This window comes from Schistocerca americana, chromosome 3 (assembly GCF_021461395.2).
Source record: "Schistocerca americana isolate TAMUIC-IGC-003095 chromosome 3, iqSchAmer2.1, whole genome shotgun sequence".
NCBI classification, from domain to species: Eukaryota; Metazoa; Arthropoda; class Insecta; order Orthoptera; family Acrididae; genus Schistocerca; species Schistocerca americana.
Genome location: NC_060121.1, coordinates 217450250 through 217461843, shown reverse-complemented (window position 1 = coordinate 217461843; position 11594 = coordinate 217450250). Strand labels below are relative to the sequence as shown.

At 45.1% G+C, this 11594-nt stretch overlaps 1 pseudogene; it reads left to right on the top strand.

Moving 5' to 3' along the window:
- The first annotated feature begins 555 nt into the window (after positions 1-555).
- Positions 556-673, top strand: LOC124607807 (annotated as a pseudogene).
- The last annotated feature ends 10921 nt before the right edge of the window (positions 674-11594 follow it).

The following is an 11594-nucleotide window of genomic DNA, read 5'->3' as shown; positions in this document are numbered from 1 at the left end:
CACTTGAGCACAACGCGCAGAACCTTCATACAAACATATGAAACTGTCAGCAAATTTCGCCTTTAGGATGTCGTTCAACTCGCGAATCACATTGGGTTGAATGTCGATTACGTCGTCAAAGCATTGACTCTTCATGTGAATTTCTGCACTTTGTCGTTTTGTGGTAGGTTTGTACTGATAATATGAAATATCGATTTTTCCAGAAAAGAACTACTCACGTTTTATATTTCAGACAGGTCACAGCATCCACTGGTCATTATTTTTGTTCCGCAGTCAAGGTGTGCGAGACAAACTTTGTACCCGCTTTTCTCTTCTTAAAAACGTTTTGCAAAATGTCTTGCACTCTTGATCCAGAGAAGTTGCTCCATTGCGATTTGTGACACAAAGACGCTGACGCACTACGGCTGCACGTCCACGACTTATCACTGCCTGCTCACAACTGACTGGTCGAAAGCTCGTCTGTTGTTAACTCAAGTTGCCACCGTAGTTACTACACTGACGTCTTGTATATGCCAGGAACAGAACCAATCTCGGGACTTTTTGAACGTACAGTGTGCCAACGGCCTTGCCACAGTGGTAACACCGGTTCCCGTCAGATCACTGAAGTTAAGCGCTGTCGGGCTGGGATAGCAGTTGGATGGGTGACCATCCGGTCTGCCGAGCGCTGTTGGCAAGCGGGGTGCACTCAGCTTTTGTGAGGCAAACTGAGGAGCTACTTAATAGAGAAGTAGCGGCTCCGGTCTCGTAAACTGACATACAGTTGGGAGAGTGGAGTGCTGACCACATGCCCCACCACATCCGCATCCAGTGACTCCTGTGGGCTGAGGATGACACGGCCGCCGGTCGGTAGCTTTGGGCCTTCCAAGGCCTGTTCGGGAGGAGTTTAGTTTGTTTTTGGACGTACAGTGTAGGCTTTCTCCTGTTTCACCCGTGGCTTGCGTTTCGCTTCCATATTCGGATATGCATTGGATGTCCAGTTTCAGAATCTTTTTCCTCAGTAATTCTTATCAGTAGACCTGTTATCGATGAAAGATTTTTTTCACCTGTGTTATTTATTTACTCGTGTGAATAACGGTCTTTGGTAGTCTCCTTGTAGTTGACGCCACTGGACTGTTTGTGTGCCATGTGTCAACAGTCTCGTGCAGCTGACTGTGATGAATCCGTATTTAAGAAAACTACGTTCTGCCTGATGACCCGAGAGAACGAAATCGGCTGTCGACACGTAGGTAATCCTCACCTACTGAATAGCACCAAGAGGTTGCCGAGCTTAACGTCCTCATCCAAAGAGCAGATCACCGTGAGACATCTTGAGAGGGTAGGAATTTAGTCAATACTGAGGCGCAAGATCTGCTGAAAGGGTACTTTGCTCCCTTGCCGCTAAATACTGGCAATGATTTTTTTCCACCAACAAGATTCAAACCAGCTTCCTTGGAGTCGAGGGCTAACGAACAACAATTTTTCTTGGGCTGAGGACAGATAATCTCTCTGCCTCTGCCAAGCTACTGCTGATTCCAAACGTAGGAGTGTAATGGTTAAGGCACTCGATTCTGCCCCGAGAGGAATTGAGTTCAATTCCCGATCGGCCACCCCGATTTAATTTCGCCTGAATCATTTAAGGCGATTGTAGAAACAATTCCTTTGCAAAGTACATGTAATATATAGTTTCTATACCGTGAGCTTGTGTGTAATAACTGTGTAGCGAGAGTGGGAAGCAAAGACTTATTCAGTGACTGCGCTCATAGTAGCGGACAATGGTTAAATATTATTTCTGGAAGAACATGATCTCTGGACGTAATAATTAAGACTAAGATTAGGTCTTCTTCTGCTCTGGGCTTGGCCATAATAGAAACCAATTGGCTGGATGGGCAATTAATTAGTTAAAGGATTTGTGCATCACCGTTGTATTCGTACGAAACTATTATTATCATAAAAATGGATTTTCGCCGAAGAACATTTATTAAGTGAGACTCAGCTAAAAATCATTATTTCTATTCATTATTAATACCTATGAGAAAGGTCATATTTTATTTGGGTAAGGTCGACGCGACGTTGTGGAGAATTCCACGAACCTGCAACCGACGAGAAGGGCACAACTTCGGTCAAAAAAAAAAAAAAAAAAAAAAAAAAAAAGAGTTCTTGCCATATCAAGCTAATCCAGTAAATATAAGATGCGATGAAGATAGTTTGTGCATCATCAGAATATTACTTTACGTTTTACATACACAAGCACAGTTAACAATATACAATACTGAACCGTGAATTTATTTTCAAAGAATATAAGAATTTACTTTATTTACTAGCGATTCATCAAGAATATTAACACATTTAATCACACTATGTGAGCGTGGAGATAGTTGCCAGGGAGTAACTGATGAAATCAAAATGAAATTGCTTTTAACAAATGGGAATTTTATTCCTAAAAGCTTTTTTTTTAAGAAACAGATTTAAAATTATAAGCAGAAAGCACCCGCTAAATATCAAGTTACAATTTATTCAAAGGCAGAAAGAAACAAATTTTTGAGTGTATGAGCTTTCGGGCTGAGAAGCCTGCCGCCCCCTTTTGACACGGCCGTAGTCACGACCGCTCACAGCAACCTCTGAAAGACTACACAGGTGTTTTAACAATTCACGGAAGCACACAAGCTATGCACCCCGTACGAGGACTGGAAATGGTACAAAACACTATAATTAAAAGATTAACTTGCCACCTTAGGTGCAACTTGATTTTATCTTCTAAGAAAAGTCTTACGGTGGAAGGGTGGCAACTTTATATACTAAAATGACCATTTAAATAAAAGCCCATGAAATGCAATCTTACATAAAATTATACAAGGTTGGCCAAACATGCTCTATAGTACACATATACCGTCTCTCAAGATGATAGGCAAGATAAAAACATATTTCAGGAATTAGGCCGTTACACTTCAAGCAATAAATTCGTTAACACACCGAATCCGACAAACATGACAGAGGCAGCTGTTAGCGTACGGCAGATTGATAGGGCGATTACCGAACAACCCGAACCGATCGTTGCTCTAACCCGCCCCTACTTCACAAGTGAGAAACGGACCACCCAATTCATAAATAAACACCTTCCCGCGGGTGGGTAAACGGAGAAGAATGGTGGGACGACCCCAAAACAAAGCGGCTGGTGACCTCACCAAGAAAACAAGTAGAATTTAACAAATAAATGAAACAACATATCACCAATCACTTAACTTCTAATAAACTACTATTTCTGGCGAAGACCTAGCGCAGCACCCCCAAAACGTTCTCCCGAACCTTCCGCTGCCAGCCGCTTCAACGGACGCTGGAAGGCGCGCCGATCCCCCGTCTTTCCTGGCGCGCACCAACCGACCGACTGCCCGCTGCTCCGTCGCGACTGCCCTGCTGGTGCGTCTCCCACTCACTTCCAGACAGACGACGGCGGAAATACTGGCTCGGACACAACCATGCAGAGGAAACACGCCCACTGGCAAAACGACATCCCTGCACCAGGAAAGGACCGAGCCAAGCTCCACAAGATGGTAACTGAAGGGGCCCAGAAGCGCTCGGAGAACCAGTTACACCACGGCGTCGCAGCTCGCACCGGCCAGACTGATGTCGTGGATTGATTCCTGTTGCTCTCCTGTCGACCGCGAAGTCACTACCCCTCACTATACGGCGAGGCCCACTGGACTCACGTGGCGACCTCACATGCGCCGACGCTCAAGACAGACAAGTCATCTTGTGTCTCAGTGCGCGACCGACCAACAGATCGATCCAACCGCCAATGGCCGTCGCCTGAGAAAACTCGAGCATACTGGCGGCCTAACGCGCAGACTCAGATGCAGGAATTAAGCCCCGACCGGGCGACCACTCGCTGAGTTCTCTTACTGGCGGAGTGGAAAGACTCTCATGTTGCCGGCTATAAAGGTTGATCCGAACGAAAGACATACTAGCACTCCGGACGACAGACAGACTAGCAAGTTGGGAACGAGCGACTGACCCCAGACTGACTCCAGACTCACGCAGACAGACCATCTGGGGAGCTCATAGCGCCCCTTAAATGCACGTGAACAGGCAACCTTTCCCCTTCCCCAGCAGAGGGAGATACCAAAACTGCGATTGCCACAGCGGCGCCACCGCCAGAAACGGAGGACGACTGCTTCACACTACGCGCTGCGGCGTGCTCTGCAAAACAGCAGTTTTTACCACGGCTCAAATACAAAACAAAACGTTTTACACGCAACCAATTTTTCCCATATTTGTCCGACTCGCCTCAAATAACGTCGTAGACAGTGGTACATTAAACCTTAATCATGTTTCCTTCTTATCCTGTTGTTCTCCTTGTTTCACCTATCGTATTTAATCTCGTTTCCAGTTACCAGCAAATTCCAGCCACCGATTCTTTAAAGAATCGAATTTCCTTATACGAATATAAAACGTCATAGCTCCCGAACAGTGCGCTGTGCATTGGCATACTTTAGAAGGTATATTCAGTGGTAAGTGTGTTTATTGCCTGTCTGTGTTGCAGACAGAATAATCAGTAAAGAAGTAATAAATTAAAACGACTTGCCTGATGCTGCAGTTTTACTGTATAACTATCGAAAAATAATTTAGTAAGAGATAAAAATTTTCCTTTCATTGTTTTGTTGGGAGTGTCACCGAGAAAAAGTTTCGTAAAGGTTTGAAATTAAGTGTAAGAGTTGTTGGAAGTTACTGGGTGAATGTAGTCTGGTAGTTTGTGAGCCGTTAATTATACTACCTCAAAACATATACATAGTTTTTAATTGTAATACTCGGTTTGTTGTGTTGTCCTTTAACATAAGATTATAGTCCTTAATGAGCAGTTTATGACAACATTTCAAATTAGGTCAATAACCCTGGGTTAGCCGTTTAGTAATACTGATTTTGTAGCCAAGGCAGTACCCAGCGATGGGGAGAACATTGCTACAGCCCCCTTCCCCTTGCCCCCCACCCCATTCCGAGCAAAAACAATTTGCCAGCCATACTCACATTCTACCGCTGGATACTGCTTGATATAGTCATAACTATTTATCGAAGGTCTCAAAACTATTTTGCCATTCACTGCGATTTAACCCTCCACTCCCCCTATACTTCGAGCATGGGTGCCCTCTTGTTTAGGTTTATACTCTCATGTTCAGAAAAAAGACGAACACCTTGACCGACTAGAGATTGAACGTTCATATTCACAGGACATATATATTAGTATGCTGTGCAAAAATAATTAGCCTTTCGGTCATCTCGGTTCAGCATGTCTCCTATTGCCTAGTAGACACAGGGTCCGCCATGGAACCTGATAACTTGTTCTATACGTGATGGCATCGGCTCGTATAGGCCGACCTGTGGTAATCCATGATGCATTCACCTGGTTCCAAAGTTCATCTGTGGTGACTAGATTGCGTCATAGTGCTGCACCCGTCGTTTCACCGTATACCACACATTTTCGATTGACGACCAGTTTCGTGATCTGGCGGACTAGGCTGATATCCTGTGACACCAAGAAGGCGCGTGTTCGAGCAGCAACATGTAGTCGTGCATTGTCTTGATGAAAAATGGCGTCTGGAGTGTTGTGCAGAAAGAGTATGACTACGGATTGAAGGACGTCATTTATGTAGTTGGACTGGTCACAGTGCCCTGCACGCGCACGAACTGTGATTCGTGGTTGGACCCAACAGCACCCTGCACCATAAGACCTTGAGTTGTCGCTGTATGTCTTGTACCAATTCCTCTCTCCCTGTCTGCTGTGAACCAAAACGCGGCCATCATTTTCAAACAAAGAGAACCTGCATTCGTCAGAAAACACTATCTGATGCCGTCCCTGTCCCCAGTGATGCTCCACACGCCACTGCCGTCTAGCATGTTCCTGCACATTTGTCAAAGGCGGGTTGAGATATGGACGACGCGCACGTAACCCACGCAGTAATAAACGGCGATGGACGGCGATGGACTGTCCTCCCTGACAGTGTATGATCTGTTACACTGTCCCACTGTTGCAGCAGAGCCGAGAAGGCTGCAGATCCGTCCTACAATGCCATTCGGATGAGATGGCGATCTTCTCGGCGGACGGTCTGGGTGGTGCGACCTGAAGCATCTCGTCGTGTTCTACAGCTTTCCGCGAACCATTCTGCACACACCCGTTGCACTCCCGAGACCCTTCGTCCCACACGAGCACCAGTTCTCCGGATAGAAGCATCACATTCTCTCATGGCAATAATGCGCCCACTTTCAAACTCACCGATTTGACGGTACGGTTTGCGCATACGTCTGCGAAGCATCCTGCACGTCTGTTCGAGTCACACTGATCCAATATCTTCGGTTTATAGCGACAACGAGAGCCGTAGGCGTTTTTTACCTGTAGGTGGTGTTGCACCGCGATATCGATGTTGACTCTGAACCCGCATGTCGACATGGTTCAAATGCTCTGAAAGTCCTATCTGTAGTCATTTAATGTGCTGTGTTTTTTCTGTACATGAATGTATATCTTCCCGTTCTGTTGTTTATCAACTTGGCATTTCCGTTCTTTCACTCATCATTTCTTTCATCTTACCTTTATCTATTCCTAACTCATTTTCTCTGATAAATATGGCTTCTATTTCATTGAGTACGTCCGAAAAGATTACGGTTGCATCATCTGCAAAATTTCGTGTGTATTTTCTCCCTTCCATGTAACCTATAACCCAAAATTTTCTTTTGTTCATGACGGGTTGTTAGACTACGACAATACCCACTGTCTGACAAAAATTGCTACATCAGACTGAGAAAAAAATATAAGACTGAAGCATGTATGTACATACACTAGCTGGTTAAAGGTATCCGGACATTTATTAATGGACATTAATGTGGGGTGTGTCCATCCTTCGAATGTGTGACCAGTTCAGCTTCACTGAGGAAACCTTCAGTGAGGAATCTGGACGTCTGTTGAAAAATGGCAGCCCACTCAAGAGCCGAAACCAGAGAAGGTGGTGATGTTAGACACTTGGGTCTGGAGTGGAGTCGACGTTCTAACTCATTACAAAGATACTGCATTCGGTTCAGGTCGGGACTATGGCCAGGCCTGCTCATTTCAGGAATATTATTGTCCACAAACCACTGCCTCACAGATGCTGCTTTCTGACAGGGTGCATTGTCAAGTTAAGACAATTAATACGAGGGTGAGTCAACTGAAAAACTTAAATATTTTTTTAAATATTATTTATTGTCCAGAAGTAGTACAAAGCTGTATCACTTCTCAACATAATCTCCACCACGCTCAATGCATGTCCTCCAGCGCTTACAAAGTGCATAAATTCCTTTAGAAAAAAATTCTTTCGGTAGTCCGCGCAACCACTCATGCACTGCATAGCATACCTCTTCACCAGAACGGAACTTCTTTCCTCCCATTGCGTCTTTGAGTGGTATAAACATATGGAAATCACTTGCGGCAAGGTCTGGTGAGTATGGTGGATGAGGAAGACACTCAAAATGCTGATCTGTGATTGTTGCAACTGTTGTATGGGCAGTGTGGAGCCTTGCATTGTCATGCTGAAAAAGGACACCTGCTGAGAGCAATCCACGTCGCTGTGATTTGATTGGAGGCTGCAGATGATTTTTTAGGAGATCTGTGTATGATTCAGTGGTGACAGTGGTCCCTCTAGGTATGTAATGCTCCAAAATGACGCCTTTTTCGCCCCAAAAGAGAGTCAGCTGATGGTTCTGTTCGAAACTTCTTTGGGTTTGGTGATGAGGAATGGCACCATTCCTTGCTCGCTCTCTTCGTTTCCGGTTGGTGGAAGTGAACCCAGGTTTCTTCCCCAGCAACGATTCTTACAAGAAAGCCATCACCTTCTCGTTCAAAGCATCGAAGAAGTTCTTCACAAGCATCAACACGTCGTTCTCTCATTTCAGGAGTCAGCTGCTGTGGCACCCATCTTGTAGACACTTTGTGAAACTGGAGCACATCATGCACAATGTGGTGTACAGACCCATGACTAATCTGTAAGCCGGCTGAGGTGGCCGAGCGGTTCTAGGCGCTCAGTCCGGAACCGCGCGACTGCTACGGTCGCAGGTTCGAATCCTGCCTCGGGCATGGATGTGTGTGATGTCCTTAGGTTAGTTAGGTTTAAGTAGTTCTAAGTTCTAGGGGACTGATGACCTCAGTAGTTAAGTCCCATAGTGCTCAGAGCCATTGGAACCATTGGAACTAATCTGTAAACATGCTGCAATGTCATTCAGTGCCACTCGGCGGTTTTCCTTCACTATGGCTTCAACTGCTGCAATGTTCTGTGGAGTCACAACTCGTTGTGCCTGACCTGGACGAGGAGCATCTCCCACTGAAGTCACACCATTTGCGAACTTCCTACTCCATTCGTACACTTGCTACTGTGACAAACATGCATCACCGTACTGAACCTTCATTCGTTGATGAATTTCTATAGGTTTCACCCCTTCACTACGCAAAAACCGAATAACAGAACGCTGTTTTTCCCTGGTGCAAGTCGCAAGTGGGACGGCCATCTTTACACTGATACTGCGACGGTACGTGTGCATGTGCACTATGCTGCCACCTACAGGCCATTCTGCACGCTGCTTGTAACACGCTTACCAACTTACAGGATAACGGCGCCAAATTTCGATTTGTTATTACAAATTTAAGGTTTTCATTTGACACCCTCGTATTTGTTCCCGAACTACTCGTATTCTAAACAGTAACAACGCTGTAAAATGAGTTCAGATCCTTACATACTTTGCGTTTTCTGAAACACGATAAGGGAGCCACTCCTTTACTGCGTAGAACACCCCCATACCGTAACACCACCTCCTCCGTACTTCATTGTTGTCACTGTACGTTAAGTGACTTCCCTAAATCGCTCTAGGCAAATGCTGAGATGGTTCCTTTGGATGGGCACCGCTGATTTCCTTGCCCATCCATAACATAATCCTCGCTTGTGCTCTGTCGCTAATGACGTCGATGTTCGACGTGACGATAAAGCCAATAATATTTTTAATTGTCAGAAATAGATAATTAATACATAATGAATTATGATCCAAGGAAATGTGCCATGTTCGGTCTATTTTGGCTTTTCAGATAATGGGCTGTAATTAAGAAGAATAAATAAATAAATTCCGTCCTTCCTTCCTTATGACACATGAGGGTAGGTAACTTAGTCCAGGCATTCGCCAAAACCAGTCCCTTCCATTGGATTGCCATAGGGTATAGTGTGATTCATCACTCAGAATCACTCGTTTCCAGTCTCTCACTGCCCAGTGGCGTCGCTCTTTACAGCGCCTCAAACATCGCTTAGGCCGGTATTACACCATCAAATTTCTTTTGCAAAGATTTGATCAAATATTCGTCAAATATATTTGACAAAGATCTTTGACGTGGCCCTAAAAAGGTGTATTACACTGTCATCATATTTTTCGTCAATGGTTCAAATGGTTCAAATGGCTCTGAGCACTATGGGACTTAACTGCTGTGGTCATCAGTCCCCTAGAACTTAGAACTACTTAAACCTAACTAACCTAAGGACATCACACACATCCATGCCCGAGGCAGGATTCGAACCTGCGACCGCAGCGTCGCGCGGTTCCAGACTGTAGCGCCTAGAACCGCTCGGCCACTCCGGCCGGCTTTCGTCAATGTTCGCGATGGCTGACAACAACAACTTGTTATTAAATGCAGCAGTTGCGTGTGCCACAATCGCACTGTGTGTGCACATGCGGAAGAGAAGCGGGGGGGGGGGGGGGGGGAGGAAACGTACCTGGGTGAAGCCGTGAGTTTTACGACGACACGATAAAAGCAATCAACAAAACTTGTTACGTGAGCTTATAGTGGAGGACGTCGAGTCGTACATCAATTACTTAATAATGGTTGATCATACATTTCTGTATGTGCTCAGTGAAGTGTATCCTCTTATCACAAAGCACAATACTCGCTTAAGAAATGCTATATCCGCAGAAGACAGGCTCACTGTCACACTCCGATCCCTTGCTACAAGAGAGAGTTTGGTCAGGTTAGGTTAGGTTAGGTCAGGTCTCCAATCTTCTTAACCTATTTTTGTATTCAGGGTGCCTGACGTTGTAAAGCGCCTCATCAGCTTCATACATCTCTATTAATTTTGTAGTTGTCAGTACACACCAATTGTATTTACTGGCAATGTTTATAAAAACACTACAGATGACAGAACGCTGCAGCGATGCTAGCGCTCCATGTGGTAACATGTCACATTGCAGTGAACAGAAGACAAGCGACAAATCTACAGCGAGATTTGATCAAATATTTGACGACGTTTGTCAAAGTTGCCTACTACACCATCAAATTTCTTTGACAAAGATATTTGACAAAGATATTGGACAAAGAAATTTGATAGTTTAATACTGGCCTTAGCGACGACCACATAAATGTGTGGCTTATGAGGAGCATTGTACCCATTCTTCTTAACGCCCTACGCACAGTCATTGTGCTATCAGGGATGTTGACAGCACTTTTGAAGCTCACGAGTTATTCCTTCCACTGATTTCATACGGCCGCAATGCTTGACGGTTCCCGTCCGTCAGTACAAGAAATCTGCCTGGTATCGGTTTAGCTGTGACTGTTCCTTCGCTTTTCCACTTCACAGTCACATCAGCAGTCGACTTGGGCAGCTTTAGAAGTGTTGGAACGTCCCTAATGGATTATTTACCAAGTTGACATCCAATGACTAGTCGACGTTCGGAGCCATTGTGCTCTCCTGACCAATCAATTCTGCTGTTTTTGTTTCTCTACTGACGACACAATACTCCTTGCCTATTTTATGCTGACGGGTCCGCCTCTTTTGACGCCTAGTGGTCAGTTTCTCATCTTTAGATTAGACCAGGGCTTCCCAACCTTTTCAGCTGGCGGACCCCTTCTTCAGTCGAAAATCCATGGCGGACCCCTAGTCAGTCAAGAGCACATCCAGACACTTACCAGTGGATTTACTCCCTTTGTTCAACACACTATAGCCTGATTAAAATTACTTGGTAATTGAAATTTCACACGATGGAGCTGTGTTCCTCCAAGAGCAATCAACGTCACGTCCAAACTGTTCGCTGTTGACAAGCTGCCGCTTATGCTCTGTTCACTTCCACTATTTGGCCACTGTTGTATTGGAGCATGCATATTTCGTAACAGTCGTGTGTGTGTGTGTGTGTGTGTGTGTGTGTGTGTGTGTGTGATTTTTCGTGAAATCCGAAGAAAAATGTTCAAATGTATGTAAAGTCTTCCTTTAGTCGTCCTCCCTCCTCATTCATTTCAACCGGAAATTTCCCTTTTTGTGAAAGCGTTGGAGAAACTGCACCCTTCTTCAATGATCCTGTCATCGGCCACCGATCCATGTTAGAAGTAATAAACTGGTCAAAAATCGACTTATGAAACAGGTGGCGCACTGACAAAGCAAGTTTAACATTTAATGATGCCTGGGGCCGCATACGTGCCAGCGAGCGCTGTGATTGGTCGACAAAGCTCGTTCCGCGCATGCGTAAAAGGTTTCAGCGCATTTAGCGCAGTGAGCCGGGCCACAAACGACCCCCGTATTGTTGCGAAACAGTCGATCAGAGAAGCCGCGTTCTCAGGCACTAAATTGTGTATG